At 45.1% G+C, this 17,873-nt stretch overlaps 1 protein-coding gene across 14 annotated transcripts in view; it reads left to right on the forward strand.

Moving 5' to 3' along the window:
• Positions 1 to 17,873, forward strand: part of sema6cb (semaphorin 6Cb) — a 250,140-nt gene that overhangs the window by 127,820 nt on the left and 104,447 nt on the right. The window lies entirely within an intron of this gene.

Below are 17,873 nucleotides of genomic sequence, written 5' to 3' on the forward strand. Positions count from 1 at the left end.
CAATGAGCCTGGAGCTGCTTATCCAACAATACAGAACCCTGGAGAAGAGTTTGGCTCGGTGCAGTCAGTCCAGCAGCGGAGGGGTTGGTGGGGGAGCACAGGTGGAGCAGGCCAGTGAGCAGAAAGCAGGCTGAGATTAATCACTTGTTTGCTTCGTATGTATGCTGACGTTTCTCACCCAAGATTACTCAAAAACTACCCAGGAGCATGGGAGTGCAGCATCGGCCAGGGAAGATTTCATCACGTTTTTCCTCCGGATTTATTTAACGTCGTGAACAACTCCTTTTCTCTTTTTCACATCGGTGTTGGCAGAGCTCCGTGCTCTCTGAGAGCTCTTCTGTCAGCAGGATTACGCAAAACCCACCAGGCTGCTCACAGGCCTGGAGGATTTACAGCAACTGAGCATGAGACCTCAGGACGCGGCTGGAAGGCAAAGCCAGGCCGCCGAGTGTTGTCACCACGTTTCGCACCACATGTTCATGTCATCAACTTAAAACAGAGAGGCCTTCACTCTCAGCAGCAAAAAATGGGGAGGGTTGTCGTTTTTATGGTTTTAATTTTAAACTGGACTATACAAACAGTAGTTGCCAGCAAGATCAGCACATAAAGGGGGGGGGGGGTGTTGTTGGTTTTCCGAAAGTTTTACAGTTGAACCTCAGGAAAAGTGAACTCAAACTCATAATTCCAAACTGCAGTCTAATCAAAAACTGACTGGAGTCCAGAAGTTTTTACATGCTCAACATTTCCTGACCTAGATCTCAAAATGGAGACACGTTAATATTTCATTGTTTTATGCTTGTGCCTAAAACCTATCAAAACACGCCTTTAAAAACTAAGTTTGTTCTTCATGTTTGTTTGTATTCTGTAGAAGCCAGGAGTTTTAAACTTCTCAGCTGAAAACCCTCAAAGTGCCGGTGCACACACTCGTGACCCGGACTACCCTGGAGGTGTGGCACACACAAACCTGCGCAAATATTCCTGTATTTAAAGTGTACAGTCATTTTTTTTAATCTTTAGACACAGTTGATTTATTAATGACAACGTTTTTGATCTCTAGAAAACATCTCATAACCTCCATTTGTGTCTCCTGACCGATGGGAATCGAATCAAGGTCATGCAAAAAGGGTTTTCACAAAGAATCAGTTCAGAGACTCAGGTGATCCAGCTGTTTGGATTAAAGAGCTGTTCGTGTTAAATCCCGCCTCTCCTCCACAAACCACGCTACGCGCTCTCCACACGCTGTTGAGTTCAGACGTTTTAATCGTTCTTCTCCTGTCCTGATCTCCTACCACGTCTCTACCTCTGTTTTCCCTCGCTTCCTGGCGCTACCCCATCATTCTCCCTGTGTGCAGCCATCGAGTTGTGAAGGTTCTTGCGGCAGGAGGTGTGGCATTACCATGGCTGTTTTGGCAGATAAGCCTCAGCCGGCCCACCTGTTCCCCTGCTGCTCTTCAGCCAAATATGTCCCGCGCCGTCACTGGTATTCACTCTGCGGCGGATATTTGCCACCTCAACAGATCCACTATGTACGCATCATCGCCTCTGATTCCCACTCCTGGGATGGATGGAGAGCTTCCAAATCTCCCTGAAACAAACACCAAATTTTATATTCCCTCGGCCTGGATTTTGCCAGAATAGCCAGGCTGTTAGTGGTGATGGATTGAGTCGTCTTTCAAACAAAATTGCATTTGGCTGATTCCATTTTTCGAGGATTTGCTGCTCTCATTTGTGTATTGTGTCATTGAAAATCAATTATTTAAGGAGATTTGGATGAAACAATCAATTTCATGTTGAATATTCCTAAATTCCAGGGGTTTTCCGACTGATCAAGTCTTACATTGGCTTTGATGTTTTATAGGCCAGACAAAAGAGAAGAAGATGAACCTGAAACTGGGTCAAATCAGGCTGCTTTGCTTGCACAAAGGCTGATGTTGGGATGGGCGTCGCCATGTTGGTTTACATCCTGAACCGCGTCATGCCGTTAACTGGCACAAGCAGGTTTACGGCGGCCTCTCTCAGATGACCTTTGACCTGATGTGAAACTCTCAAGAGCCCTTTCCCTCTTCTCTCACTCGGAGGGTGAACTCGTTAAAGCTCAGCTAGCCGCAGGCCGGCGGGCCTGTTGAAGGAACTTGACTTCTGTCACCAGTGTAACTTTCACAGACGAGGTGGAAACGTTACGGTGGACTCCTTGAGGTTTATGAAGCGGAACAGATTTTAGCGTGACTTTCTGTAGTCAGGCAGATATCAGCTCAGGTACACACCACAAGCTCCCGCCCCCCACACACTCGTGACGCCTGCTGACCTGCAGCACATGCATTCCTGTGTTGATTCATCGCCGCTGCGAAGCCCCGATTGTGTGGTTTGCCGTCCGCAGGCTCCATTGAACGAATCTTTGACTATCCGGGGTCACCTCCACTGAATTCCACTCAAATTTATTGAGGAGGGAAACATAAATACCTTCTCCAAACTTTATATGAGTTCTGGGAACTGAAGCAGTCAAATGACACAAATCTGCGTGTGCGTGTGTGTGTGCGTGTGTGTGCGTGCGCGTGTGATGGAACCAAACCAGGAACTGCTTTTAAAATTGGCGCATCTGTGAAGCAGCCTTAAGAAGGACTCGTTTGCCCGTATCAGCGCTGTGCATCACTGGCATTATCTGCTGCTCAGCTGAATCCCAGCCAACATGTTTCTGGGAGATTAGATGGCGGTGACCAGGTAGAGGAGATTGTGAGCATCAAATGTAATGTTGTGATTACGCGCTGCCTCACAGGCTGTGGTGCGTACACCGGCCCTGAGTGCTGTGATTCCGTTTAATTGATTTGTTATCGCTCTAATGGCAGTTACAACATCAAGTTTTGATGATCCAATCATTGCGGCTGTCGGGAAGGCGCACGCTGCCCATCCTGATGTGGCCCTGGAGCAGTGACGGTATGAGCGCCGGCGGCTCGGCGGCGGATTTACAGTCGGAGATGTACGTCTGTGCCTGTTGCCAAAGGAGTGATTGCCTTGTGAAAAGTGCCCTGTTAAAGGTTTGGTAAACAGGGTCTCCGTTATTGTGTGGCAGATTGAAGAGGAAATTATGTGGCACAGCGGGGAATTGTGTGTGTGTGTGTGTGTGTGTGTCTGTGCGCGTGTGTGGAGGTGCAGCCCTGTGCCCTGATCTCTCCTTCGAGGGTTTCTCTTGGCAGCGGCTGACCCCTTTTCCTTCCAACTGACCCGTCGGTGTTCTTCGACTTACAGGGCTGTGGAATGACCCACCGCAGGCCTCACCTGAGCCCCCCGACGTCTGTCAGCTGTTCACGCTGCTCTTTACCTATTTTTCTGTCTCAGTTTGCACTTTCCTCCCTGGATCCTGTTTTCAGGTGTCAATAACAGCAGAGGGTTCTCTTGTGATGTTGCAGGATCTTTTGAATTATGCACCAAAAAGAGCTTCAATCTTGCAGTAAAATCACTCCTTTGTCCTCCCGACGCTCCACACACCAACAGACGTCACAGTGCTCACTGTTACTGCATATTTATGTGCTTTTGTTAAAATCCTGAAGCTGGAAGAGTGAAACTTACCGTGGATATCAAAAGGCTGAATGCGGACAGAGAGAACAGGAGCAGCAGAGACTTGCACCGGCCAAACTGGCTGCTCCTGACTAACGAACGTGGATACATAATTTAATCGTGCCGCCTTTTGGACTTTATAAAACGATATCACACCGAAAAGGTCAGGTCGTGGCAGTGAAAGGAGTCGTTTCACCGGGGTGAACGTTCAAGCTATTTACTTTTATGCTGGCAACTTCCTTTACAAAGTGACTTTATGGGAACAAATCTTTTGACCTTTAGTTTTTATAAGAAGAGCAAAGGACAAGGATTTTGGTGTACAAATATTACCCATGCTTACTTTCTGCATGTTCATTTTGAATCTGTCACGTGATAAATAATCAACTGGCCCGACGCACCGAAGCCTTGCCCTTGTCCTCTGATGGTGCAGAGATGGATGGAAAGAGATTGATCCCGATGGCTCGCACATCAGTCAAGCTGACAAATGGCAGCTCTAAACATGGCCAGCCATTAGCAGACATAGGCCGGAGTGAAGCAGGGCCAAGCCCCGCTCATTTCCATGACTCTCTCTCTTCCAAACAAAGGCCTTTGCCAGGCCGTGGCATAGCCTGGTGTGGGTATTAGTAGCACCTGATGTCCCTCCTGGCTTCTGCTGTTACCAGGCAGTCTGACACAGGGCCGGGCCCCGGCCATCAATGGCTGGCCTCTCCAAAGAAAGATGAAGCGCTCCGGCCGTCTCTTCAGGTAGCCGTCACGACTCGCGCCATCTGAAAAAGCTCTGTGGGAGAGGAAGTGCTTTGACTGGCATCATGTGTCGCTTTTACAGTTTGACATCATTGATATTGAAATTTTGACAAATCAAAGCAGAGTATTTGCAGTTACACACCAGTTATTGTGCTTGGATACTTCCTTCACTGCGTCTGGACGTGCCCCCCCCCCCCCCCCCCACTTTTGAGCAGCTGTCCTTCTCCTGCTGGCCACGTTGCCAATTTGGAGCCGTTAGAATTTAGAATCTGATTGTCGTAGCGCGGATGAAGAAAAAAATATTTTCAGAGCTTCTCTTACAAAACAGGGTGAAAGGTTAGCTTCTCTGCCTTTGGCTGTGCTCCACCGAGAAGAAAGTGCATTTGGTAGACATGAGCAAGAGCAGTGTTTTCCTTTCTGTCGTTGTTTTAGCAGCTGCTTTTGAAAAGGAAGTTAGATTTTTTTTTTTTTGTTCAAACAGAAATAAAGAGTCAGGAGGGAGAGTGGGGAGGAGAGAGAGAGAGAGAGAAACATTAGCTTTCCTGAATGCAGCGCCAGAACTCTACAGCAACAGTTCCTGTAATATAACACTGAATACACCAAGGGATGTTTATAGGCACTGCCTGAAATTAACTCAGCTCACCGGCAGAGACGACAAGTAGATGAAAAAACCCGCCAGCCCAAATATTAAATTGCTTCTTTAGGTCACAGAGTCGTTCATTTAATGTGTTTTTATTGAATTTGAAGAGGCCGTGGCAGAATTCGAAGCAAAATGTTTTTATTATGTCGTTCATCAGTTGAAGTCTGGATTCCACTCAACAAGTCTTAAATAAGTGGTTCCCATTTTAGGCCTCAGTTTCTCACCTACTGGATTCGTGCCTGCTTTATTTTCCTCTCCTTCTATTTGGTGTGCTGATTTGGAGGTTGGCCGACTGCTTGTTGATATCGGCACACGGTGGCCGTGTTAAACTCTGACACGTGACTACTTTGTTTCCGATGTCACATTTGACTCTGGAAAGTGACTGATTGATAGTGAGGAATATTTCCCTGCTCCACGGAAACTTCAAAACCTCATGAGACGTTTGCGTACCCGTCAGTTCTACTGGTTCTTTTAGTCAAGAGATGCACTTCTGGGCTCAGATGAAGCTCTGAGGGTTCACTCGTCAGTAGCGCACCAGTAAGTATCGGAACAGACAATCAGCAGTGTGGGGAAACGCTCGTCTGAGCCTCAGGTTACTGTGGAAGCAGCAGCACTTTAATTACTGGCACAGCTCCATTAAGGTGGGCTGGGGAGGTTACAAGCTCAGTGGCTTTGGGTTCTGGTAGGTTCTCTACCTTTGGAGCAAGCATGAATACCACGGTCATTCCCTCCAACTACGTTTACGTGATGTTAGAAAAAGCAGATCTCGTGTTAGTCCGTCTGAGACTGGACTTCTGAAACACAGGGAAATATCTACATGTGGCTGAAGTCATTCCAGAGCCAGACCAGCACCCAGATGATGTGGTTTAGGATGAATGTACTCAATCACCTTCAACCTGGCCGTCAAGCAGCCAGCAGTCTGGGAGGTGGAACGCTAACCTGGCTCTTCTGGACTGGGATGGCAGACAAGCTTTACATGCAGCGACTCTGATCAGGTTATTCCAACAATATGTCCCTCTACCCCAGACGGTCCAGTTTTATTTAAAAGCAGTGAAATACTTTAATGTCATCAAGAAACAATCATGCTTTTGTCTTTTTTTTTTTTGTCGTCGTTGTTGTTTTTTTTAAAGAGGCAGTGATTGATTTATGCATAAGTTTAGACAACGCCGCTATTAACTGCTCTGAAAATTGTTGGAGTGTGAATGCAGAAAGGAGGTAGACGGAGAGGAAACTGGCGTGGTTTCAGAGAGTGACGAGAGCCAGCTGGTAAACAAAGCACGCTGAAGTGCCTGATGGAAGTGGTCGCACGGAAGAGTGTGTGTGTGTGTGTGTTTTGGAATTTCACACTATTGTGATTGACAACCCAGTGTCACACAGGCGAGGGGGAATGCAGCTTTACAGGAAACGCCATGATGCACATGTAGATAGAGCGTGAGGAATGTGGCCCTTCGATTCCTCGAACCGCCGACGTTTGTTGATGAGAGGCAAAGAGCTGCAGTTTTTGTTGCTATTGTTGTTGTTTTTTTTAACTACGTCTACAAAACAATGCATCAGGTACATAAACCTTTAGAGTAAAAGATGTGTTTACACCCGGGACTGGGAACGGCGTTCAGAACGCCCAAAATAGGCATCATTATCATTTCTCTGCTCTTCAGTCTTCGCTGTGGTGGAAAAGTCTGCTGATAGCAGGAGAGGAATAAAGAGCTGCTCAGGGCCGAATGCACCCTGATGGAATTTACACAAATTAGTTCTGTATCGAGTTTATCAATAACAATATATACTAATTAGGCTTTACAATTACAAAATATGTCATTATATACTGCACTGGGATCATTAAAGTACACAGTACATACAGGTGGTTTGCGGTGGGAGAACGAGAATCATAAACTCAAAGAATAAACATCTTGTGTGTCAGAGTTGATCAATCATCAATGGGGACATGTTTTTTTAATGACAGTTCCAGGACAGCGATGTCGTGCATCAGCGCTGCTGAACAGTCGCAAAGAAGCAGCAATGTCACTTATTAGAACGTGTTTAGACATCACGGGCAGACGTGCTCGCTGGCAACAGCGTTCAAACTCAAGAGGACATTAGAGAGTCGGAAACCAGTGCAAACTGGTCAGGAATCAACAAGGGAACTGAAAGGCAGACTTGCTCATGGCAGTGGTATCAACACTGCTACCAGGCAACAAATAGAGCTCAGTTAAGGCTTAAAACCTGCGTAAAACCACTTTACGCACAGATAATTGACCAGGAATGAACTGAGCAGGATGGATCAGAGTATTAATATCGATATAATCGGATCAATTCTCGTCCCTGCTGGTTGAGGACGAGAGACCTGAACTCATTCTGGAGTCTCTTTGCTTGTAGGACTTTTCTAGAAACTGGACGCTCTGTTGACGTCCTGGTGCAGTACTTCGGGAGTCTACAAGGCCGATGGTGAGGGGGCTTGTAGTTGTATGTAGTAAAACTAGAAAAAGGATGATGTCATGATATTTTTGGTGGAAATTGGTTGGTAAATGCATGTTTACCTGCTTAGTATTTTACTTTACAGGATGAAAAACTAGATTTTGATGCAGAGAAAGGGAGGTCATGAAATATTCCAAGTTCCAAATTTGTTCTTACACAGTATTTTATTTTTCCACCCTCAGTTTTGTCTTGCAGACAGGAAGCGAAACCTGACGCTGTTTGTAGCAGCTACCTGCTACATACATATATATATGTGTGTGTGTACATGTATATATATGTGTGTGTATATGTATATATGTATATATATGTGTGTGTATATATGTATATATATGTGTGTGTATATATGTATATATATGTGTGTGTATATATGTATATATATGTGTGTGTATATATGTGTGTGTATATATGTATATATGTGTGTGTATATATGTATATATGTGTGTGTGTATATATGTATATATGTATGTGTATATATGTATATGTGTATATATGTATGTATGTATGTGTATGTATATATATGTATACACACATATATATATACACACACACATATATATGTGTGTGTATATATATGTATATATGTATGTATGTATATGTATATATATGTATACACACACATATATATATATACACACACATATATATATGTGTGTATATATGTGTGTATATATATATATATACACATATACATATATATGTATGTGTGTGTATATATATGTATATATATGTATATATGTGTGTGTATATATGTGTATATATATATATACACATATATACATATATATACACACACATATATATGTATGTATATATGTGTGTGTGTGTGTATGTATATATATATATATATATATATATATATATATATATATATATATATATATATAATATAAAAAAGTATTTTTTATTCATTGATACAGTTCTGTTTTTTCCCCATTTACAAATGTGGTGCCAGGACCCCACTGGGCTGCTCTGATATGAGAGATTATGAATTATCTTAAGCCAGTAAACATGAAACTGTGGCTCCAAGACTTCGCTCTCACAGTTCGAGGTTTTATTTATGAATGGAAAAGCAGTTCATTTGAAGCTTTTCCAGGATTGAATGTTAAATTGTTGAAGACAGCGTCTGTTGAGAGCTTTTGGAAGTCAAAGCACAGTTATTAGCATAGGTGTGAACTTTGACTTGCATCTTTAAAAACATTTGAAAAGTGTTTTTTTACAGTCTGGGTGCAGTTTGTTCTTTCCTCTGTCACCGCCTCCCTCGTCCTCCTGCAGGCTTCAAACCACTTGTGACTGGATTGTCAATCTGTGGTTGCCTATTGGATGGATATGAAATTTTATCTGCCATTTATATGCTGTGTTTACTGAGGAGCTCTGCACACCAGGAAGCGGGCAAATAGGAGCTTAAGAGTGTGTCTGTTGGGGGGTGTGGGGTGGCGGCGTTGACAAGGCAACGGGAGCTCATTATCTCGTCGTCTATGCCGGTCCACGGCGTGCCATTGATGGGTGCCAGAGGAGAGTTTTGGAGCAGACAGATGGGGTTGCACCCCTACATATCACACAAAAGACAGCTGAGCAGGAATAACACGTCCATGGAAATGACACGTCGGTGCTGTAATCCTGGATTACCTGTCTGCCTCACTCCCCTTCGCCGTGCGTCGGCGTGTTGCACGTTTCACATCAGACAAGATGGCAAACAGCAGCTCAGCCTCAACTGCTGTTTGATCAGAGTTGTCAAGATACAAAATGTGCGTAGCAGGAGGCGCCCATCCCCCCCCCACACACGCCGAGCCAGAACAGGAGGGCGGGTGGGGCTGGGAAGACATGGCCAGAGGTGGAGGATGTTGTTCTGGGTCATGAGGTCAGGATCAGGACCCACTCCTATCTGATTATCTGATATTGTCTTGGGACTATGTCTTGGTCTTCTCCTGGGCCTATTAAACCCCTAATACTACCTCTGGAGCTGTGAAGACCCAAACCGCGCGGGCTGCATCCTGTTTTTTCAGAACCACCTCGATCAGAAAACTCGATCGACTGGGCGTGCTCAGAATTCTTATTTAGGTCGCCGTGCATGACTGGATGTTCATGGCTTAGTTGAATTAAACTGTACACCTGTGTGGAGGCTTCTGCTTTCATCATGATTCTTCACTTGTTTAATCAGGTCTTTGCATTCAATTGGCAATGTTATAAAAAAAAAAAAAGATGGACTCTATCAGAAAGGGATGTGAGAGGGTGATTCTATCTAAAGCTAGCCAGGGACTGCTAATAGTCCCACAGCGATGCGGTATTCTTGTAGTCCGGCCTAGAGGTTAGCATTCATGATGCCTGATGAGTTATTTGGACTTAGTGAATGTTAGTCGTGAGGCTTTGGATGTGGGATACGTTCGTATTGCAACGAGGGTACTTAAAACTCCGGTTAAACATTAGGATGTTAACTTTAGCTAGCTAGCTTTAGCAGCGCGGTCAGGAACAGCTGAGGGTTCCGGGTTATCACACGTTGTTTGTGCAGTGAAACTTTGGACTGTGAGCTTCACATCCAGGATTCTCTCCCAGCCTTCCTGGTGGCGGCTGTCATTTTGACTGAGACGCACGAACCAAGCTGACTAGTTCACTTTCTTTTTATCTCTGGATCTTGTTGTTTTCTGTTCCGACACTAGTTGTGCTGTGACAGCTGTCTTAGCTAATTGGGCAAAGTTATATCAGCTTTTCCATATCCCAGCTTGAGAGTTGAGAAGTACAATATGCCGTACGTAGGCTGCCTACCAAAAGATCAGTTTTGGTGGGGTTTGTTGGTGCGGTCTACAGCAATTTTACCTGTGTAGCAGTTTGCGGTTCTCGCTGATTAAAACAACCTTTGTTTCCAGGCAAGTGTGGAGGAAATCTAATTGACTGGTTGTTTTCCAGCCTGCTCCGTGAGAGTTGGGTCAGAGAGATCCCCATCAGCAGTTCTGTGGTGGGGGACGGCCCTCAGAGGTCGCCTTGGACTGCAGCCAGTGGTCAGATTACAGCCACAGAAACGTCCAACAAACAGTCCGAACTTTTGCTCCGTGCTCATCCTCCGTCTGCCAGTGTAACAACTGCTGTTGTCAGAGTTTGTGGGTTGTTTACATCTCTGTCTCTCAGCAGCGGGGCTTTCTTTGCTGGATGTGTTCTGCTGCAGGTGTTTACTGAGGGATTTCTCTTTTTACTTGCAGGAGCCGAGTGAGAAAAAGGGATTTAATGTGTCTTCCTGGTCACGATTTGCATGAATGTTGTTTTTCGGAGCACATCGGAACAAGAGCAGGCAGAGATGTGACATGTTGGATTCCTTCAAGACGGCTCGTTACTCACGTCACTGTCTATATCGTATCACATTAACACAGTGATTGGAGCAGTCATTCATTAACAGAAGCCAAACGTGTACGATTAGAATGTAACATAACATCTGTAGTAGCTCTCCGGTTTGTCTCACTCAGCTCAGATGAAGGCTCTGCACTTTCTTTATCTGTTTATTTTCCAAAAGCCATGTAGCGTCTCTCTCTTTTTTCCCCAGCGTTGTTGTAATCCTGTTGAATTTGAATGAAGAAGTTTTTGGGGTTCTACCAAGTGACTTGAGTCATGGTTCTGAAAGCAGGAATTTAACACAGCAAGGCCAGACTCTCCAGGCTTCACACGCGAGGCTGTTTTTATTTTTAGTTTTTCTCACGAATATTGAAATTTTTCCTCTGTGTGTGTTTAACATACTTAGATTCTCTTGTAGATGTCACAGCAGTTTCTCAGGGACCAAAATTGCTCCTTTACTGCCTGGATGAGGGCTCCTCTGCAGTGGTCGCTAACGTTGGAGCGACGCAACAAGATAAAGAAAATGTTCCTCTGGCGCTTTTGTGTGCAGAACGAACAAAAGGATGTAATGAAGCGCGTCTTTCCGGGCGGTTGATCAGGTCAGTGGTCTTCAGATAGAGGATGAGGGCGACCCAGGTTTGTAGAGTCCATATGTGGGAGGACATGTAGTCCTGTGTATGTTTGTAAAACTTAATTACTTAGAACCTGAAAATCCAGCAGGTCTGAGCTTGTCGACTTATAACGTAGCAACATGCGAGCATGGACCGGGACCAGGGTCTTCCATGTGATTGTGTGACGGTAGTAAAAACAGGACTTGAGGGACACTGTGGACCTTAGAACGAATCTGGTGGTATCAGTGAAAAGATTGTATCATGACTACTTCAGCAGCAGTAATACTTCATTTTGGAGCCATTAAAACAGTCGATGGCGTTGAAGCGAACTGAAGGATCACCTTATACCAAAACACCTTATTGATGCTTTATAGCTGCGGATTCGTCAGCTCACATGATGTTCACTTCTGACATTTTCCAATTTGACTGTCAGTTACTAGAAAATAAAATGAAATAGTATGAACACATGTGAGCAGCAGCCGGCATCGTGGAGAAGATATTCAGATCAGGTGTGAACAGGCATGAATACATCCAAGTAGATGCATCAGCCTCTGCGAGAGGGAGGGAGACGGTTGCTATGATTGTGAGGAGTGATGCATGACGCATGCACGCACACACACACACACACACACACACACACACACACACATGAATTTTTGTCTTGGGAGGCAAGTATTTGTATTGTTGTGTTTACATAAACATGAGTTTTTAGCAAACGCTCTGGGTGACTATAAAGGCGCCGTTCAGTATAATGTGTTCTTTAACAAAGACCCGGTTTAGCAGATTGGGGGTGTCAGCGTATGTGGCGTGCAGCCTCTTCAGGTGATTTATGAGCTTGCTGTCAGGCTATTACATTACAGGCCACAGTCCCATTCAGTGAGGGTGATAAGAGCGGCCCACCTCGGCTGGAACGCCGCAGGTACAAGTGTTTTGTTTTAGCGGAATATCACCGCTTTTTGATGGAGGAATTGGTGTAAGGCAGGAGTGCGAGGAAAATCGAATCGTGTCTTCTGCGCTGCAGCTCATCCATTAGGGTTGGCTTTGTCCTTCAGAGTTTGCTGAGCATGTTCAAGGAAAGGTTGCGAGGAATTGTTTGCATCTTCATTGAATTTCAAATCGTAAACTCCTCTTTTTTGTTTTGTTTTTGTTTTGCTTAAAGAATATTATGCAAAAGCTCAAGCCAAACAAAAAAGTGTTTAACCTCTGGAGAACTGCCTCTATTTATTCTGGACGGATTCACACCAGAACCGTTTCTACTCGACTGCAGAGATCAGAATGTTGCAGGTCTGCAGTTTCTTCCCTCTCTTTGTGCCTTTAGATTTGGTCTGGTTTTTGCAGAGGGGAGAGAGGCGAGAGGCCGACGCTGCATGTCCAGAGTTCACACTGCAGAGTGCCACAGCTAAAAGGCCAGTTGTCAACCGCCGGCGGAGGAAAAAACAGCGGGGCATCAGACAGAGCGGTTTGAAAAAAGGACGAGTCAGGGTCGCTTTCAATTAGCACAGCATGTTGTCCACAGTGAGCCGCGGGGGCCGGGAGGAAGAGGAGGAGAGGCTTTGGGAAGGAGAAAGAGGTGAAGTTCAACCGATGGACCGAGCTGCATTTGCATGTTGGACCCGCTCGATACCGTCTTCATGTCCACATGCGATGAGTATGATTTCATGAAAAATATGAACTTTCCTTCCCTTAATTTTCGTCTATTCTTCAAGTCCTGGATCATCAAGAGCTCGTTTGATCTTTCTGGTGAATCACCTTCTAAAACTCACTGGAGTGATGTCGGCCGCATCATCCTCGAAACATCGGTACCTCTCTGGATATGAATCACGCTATCAGGTGACGTGGAAGCGGAATCAGGAACCTTCCCCAGTGTGCGTTCATCTCTCAGGTTAACTTCTGTCGCGGCGCCTAATGAGCATGTGCAGAACACATCAGGCTAATGTGGGTCTGATTGGTGACCATATATGAGGGATGAAAGCGTGAACTTTCTCCTTCACAGAAATAAATATAACATTAAAAATAACTCTGACAACTTCTTTGATTTCACTCACGATAACTCAAGCTTCAGTCGCTCCCCATTTCGATTCGTCAGATCGGACCAAGGAGTTCTTGTGTGTTTTAAAAGTCCAGTTCTTGTGAGACAAACACAACTGATGTTTTTCGACATTCCTGTATGAGTCGGACTTTATTAACTTTAAGGATTCAAAATTTGGGCATGAAACTGAAAATGCTCATTTCATTTCTTTTCTGTTATCAGAAGGTTTGTTTCTCTCACCGCAGTCCGAGAGGTCAAACGCAACTTTTGACACAGCGTGTGTCTGCATTGTTGTCCTTTATTGTCAGATTCCAGCCAGAGCAAATCAGCAGAGCTTCATCTGTAGACGTGTGTTGCTGCACTCGTGGAGTCTGGGAGGGATGGACTTTGTTAGATTGAGGGACTGACTCAGAGCTCCCTCCCAGGAGGATGAAGGAGCAGAATAATTAATAGGCCTAATATTCCTCTTGATCCTGGCGGCCCGCAAGGACTCTCCTGTGGCAAGAAAGCAGTAACGTATTTCACTTTTGAAAATGCTGATAAAGTCCAGGCTGCTTGTGATTCCTGACATGAGGTGTGGATCATGGGTCCACCAGCTTGATGACATCACAACATCAGAAACAGGATGTAGATCTGGTCAGCTCCCGTCACATAGAGTGACGAATGGAGACCCTGGAAACTAGCGCTGCATCGCGTAAGGTACGGTTCCCTGGTCTCCAAATCAACTGGATATTTAGCCCAGAAGAAGTGTGACGGTAGTTGTGGTGATGAGGTCCGCGTTCCCTGGTGTGGTATAATAATGTTGCCTTTGTCCTTGTGACAGCTGCGTTGATGGTTTAAAGTAATCCGGGCAGTCTTATGTGTTTTTGTTCACCACAGATCTTATACCCTCGAGTCCCATTGGCTTTCAGTTGAGGGAACTTATGGCGGCGCAAACTTTCAGGTCGGTCTTGTAATCATCGAACCAGCGAAGGTGTCCACTCTTGCCCTGGTCGTTGTCCATATGTGCGATGCACATGTCTTCCTTTTCCGCTGGCGAAATAGTTGGCAAACTGCAGCAGCGAGGAAAAAGTCCAGGTCGTTTCAGAGAGGAATTCGCCATCCATCCGCTGTGCCGCTCGATTGGGCTCATTGCACGTCCTCGACCAGTTTCCGGTTAATGAATCTTTATGTTTGTCGGGAAGGAGAAACCTGTGTGTTTCTTCATGTGTGCTGAGGTTGATGGAAGCCAGCAGAGGAGGGTACACCTCAGCATGGTCTGCTGTGCAGAGGCAGGCTGAGACAAATAATGCAGCTCCCCATTTGGAAGGCATTATCCCCTTGGAAGTGCCGGGCTATTTATGTTGAGTGTGGGTGTGTGTAATGAGTGTGGCCATACCAATGTGCCAATTAGTCTCGTACTCAGAAACTCATATATGCCTGCCTCGCCACTTGTTGGGAATTTGACAGAAATAAATATAGCAATGATGTTGTTACCGGGCCTGAATGGTTTGGTATTTTAAGCCTAATGCTATTAATTAAGGGAAGAATTTTCTCAGGCCTTTAAAATAACTGTCATATCTGAATGAAAATGCCCTCTAAACTTTGACATATTTAACCGATTTATTTGCCTCACAACTTTCTACAGACGGCAGCTATGGTCCGAATCAATGCCCTGTGATTAATTTTTCATCAGAATCTAAGATATGGCCAAACACATTTCAGGCTAAATGGAATAAGGATGCTAATTAGTGTCTAAACCAAATGATGTTTTAACGTAAACACCAGGGATGCGCCACACTACGGCTGCTCAATCCGTCCGCATTTAATAGCAGTACGGCCGACGGCCATTTCTCAAGTTGCTGGAAGTTGCCGTCTAAGTTGCAGGCGAAAAGTGCCACTTAAATATTGTGGTTCTGCAGAGACGTCCTGCTTTCACACCCGGCTTCCTTCTTTGTTTGATTTGGATCCGTTCAAAAATCACACCTCTATCATTTCGCTGTGTTTTTCTATGAAAATGAGAACCCTGATGCTTGCAACGCTGAACAGGAAAGGATGAATGGAAGAATTAACATTTCTTCTAATTTAGCAAATCAGCTCTCAGTTCCAATATTAGTGAAAGTAATCATAATCAGATATTTATTCACGATCATGCAGCCTGGCGTGATGGTGTTGACTTGTCATCAGTATCTGCAGCTATCAACAGTGGTCCAAGTGACGATAATTACATCGGCACAGTTTTGCTCATCTCTTCTTCTATGATTCTATTGGCATTTGTTTTTCCATTCATCCGTTTTCTACCGCTCATCCTTTTAAGGGTGGTGGGGGTGGAGCCTATCCCAGCAGCCTTCCCCCTGGACAGGTCAACAGTCCATCACAGGGCCAACACATAGAGACAGACAACCATTGGCTCTCCCAGCCACGCCTACGGTCAATTTAGAGTCTGGATTAACCTGGTCCCTCTTGATGTCTTTGGACTGTGGAGGAAGCTGGAGTACCAGAGAGAACCCAGCAGGAACAAGGAGAACATGGAGACTCACCCAGAAAGACCCCGTGCTCCAGCTGGGGCTCCACCCACGACCTTCTTGATGGGGGCCACAGTGAGGACCACTGCTCCACCGTGCCGCCCTTCTGTTTTTCAGTTGGTGAAAAAAATTTGAAAATCATATATATGTGTTTTTCATACAGGTATTAATATCGGCTCTTGGTCAAATACATTTTATGGTAATCTGCAAAAAACCCATTATCATGCATCCCTCATAAACACATTATCAGATGTCAGTAAGCTCTACCTTTATGTGACTTTTGTTGCTCTTGAAACACGCATGTGTGTGTGTGTGTGTGTGTGTTGCGTCTTTGATGTGTGTTTTATTAGTTTTATCTGCGACGGACAGCTGGGAGATTAAGTAGAACTCCATCTCCACTAACCTCTGCACCATTTAGCAAATGGCTGTGTTCAGCAACACTATCATTATACACATTACACGAGCGCTGGAGAGTAGTGGGCCTTATCTTGTCATGTTTTCCAGATAGTGCTAGCTAACAAGACACAAATGTGGGAATGGAGGAGGAAATTGTCTGAAATGAGAAAGGCAAATAACACCAGTGTTTTCCTGCGTCGGCCTGGTAACGGAGTTGCTTTCTCTTTGGCGTGCGCAGGTGCACGGCAGAGACGAGCCTGCGGAGAGCAATTCATGAGACATTTTTAAAGTAATTGGTAGTCGTCAGAGTCTGATTGAATTTTTGTTTATTGCAGGGACGTGGACTGCTGAAGTGTGTGCTCATCTCAGAGGGGGAATGTGCATTCCTAACCTTTAAACAACCTGCCAGGATGTTCTTCAGCTGGCCAGTCGTCTCTACCCTCTCACTTGTCAGGCTCCTAGTCGTTTATATTCTCCTCCTTTTGCAAAAGACTGCAATTAACCTAATTAGTAATCAATCAGCCGTTAGGCCTCCCGCCTCCCCTGTGCTAATGGAGGATATGACAGGCCTGGACCTTGCATTATTAATACCTCAATTCCTGGAGCCCAGGGCCCCCCTGACGCCCACAGCCAGGGGCCATTGATCACGACCACAACCCAGTGAGCACTGCAAGGTCTGCTGGGAAATATATAATGGAAGGAGTGGAGATGGAAATGTAGTGTGTAAGTAAGTGTGTGTGTGTGTGTGTGTGTGTGTGTGTGTGTGTGTGTGTGTGTGTGTGTGTGTGTGTGTGTGTGTAAGTGAGGGTGTGTGTTGGGTGGATATTTAGGGGGCCACTAGGTAATTTAGGCAAAAGAAGAGGAATGCCAAATTATCCTGGAATGAATGTAAAATTTAAAAAAAAAATCATAAAATTGAGAGTCGGCGGGGTCAGCGTGAAATTCACGGTGCGTGTTTGATAGAGATGAGGGATCGTGCGGGTGGTGTTAATGGGAATGTTGTGCGTGGAAAAGCTCATTTGGTTAATGGGGCTCACCTCAAATCTGTTCTAGCAAGATAAGGGGCCTCTCTGCGGGACTATTTCTAGAAAATGAGATTAGAAATTATAGCACGCCACTAAAGCTGGGGCACAATGAAACAATCACAGCAACATCATCATCTCCCAAGCGTTATACGAGCACCCAGTCTAACAGCCCCGGCAGCTGGAGTTACAGAGCTTGATAGCAATCCCACCAGCTGATCTCATTCACTAAAATCGATGTTGTAACCTACCCTGTTCCGGCTCCGGATGAAAAAAAGAAAAGAAAACAACATGTCTTTCTTTTCTTATTGGTTGCTGTTACTTTTCTATGACACTTGGGGGGGGGGGTCATCCTGTGTGCTCTTTATCGAATCTGCTGACCTCAATTTATCTGAACTCCGTGCCAGCGGCTGTTTATCATGTCGTTATCCAGCTTAAATGTGGTTCTTGAGGAAATGCTGTTCAGTCTCGGGTTGTTCGGGCTGGGCAGCAACTTTAGTGTAACAACAACAACAAATAGCTGCGGCCTCCCCACGCGTGAGGGGAGGTTAATGGTCAGAAAACTTTGTCTGAGGTGACATCACTCTG

Source organism: Aulostomus chinensis, chromosome 11 (assembly GCF_037954235.1).
Source record: "Aulostomus chinensis isolate RoL2024-O1b breed Wild chromosome 11, RoL_Achi_v1.0, whole genome shotgun sequence".
NCBI lineage: Eukaryota > Metazoa > Chordata > Actinopteri > Syngnathiformes > Aulostomidae > Aulostomus > Aulostomus chinensis.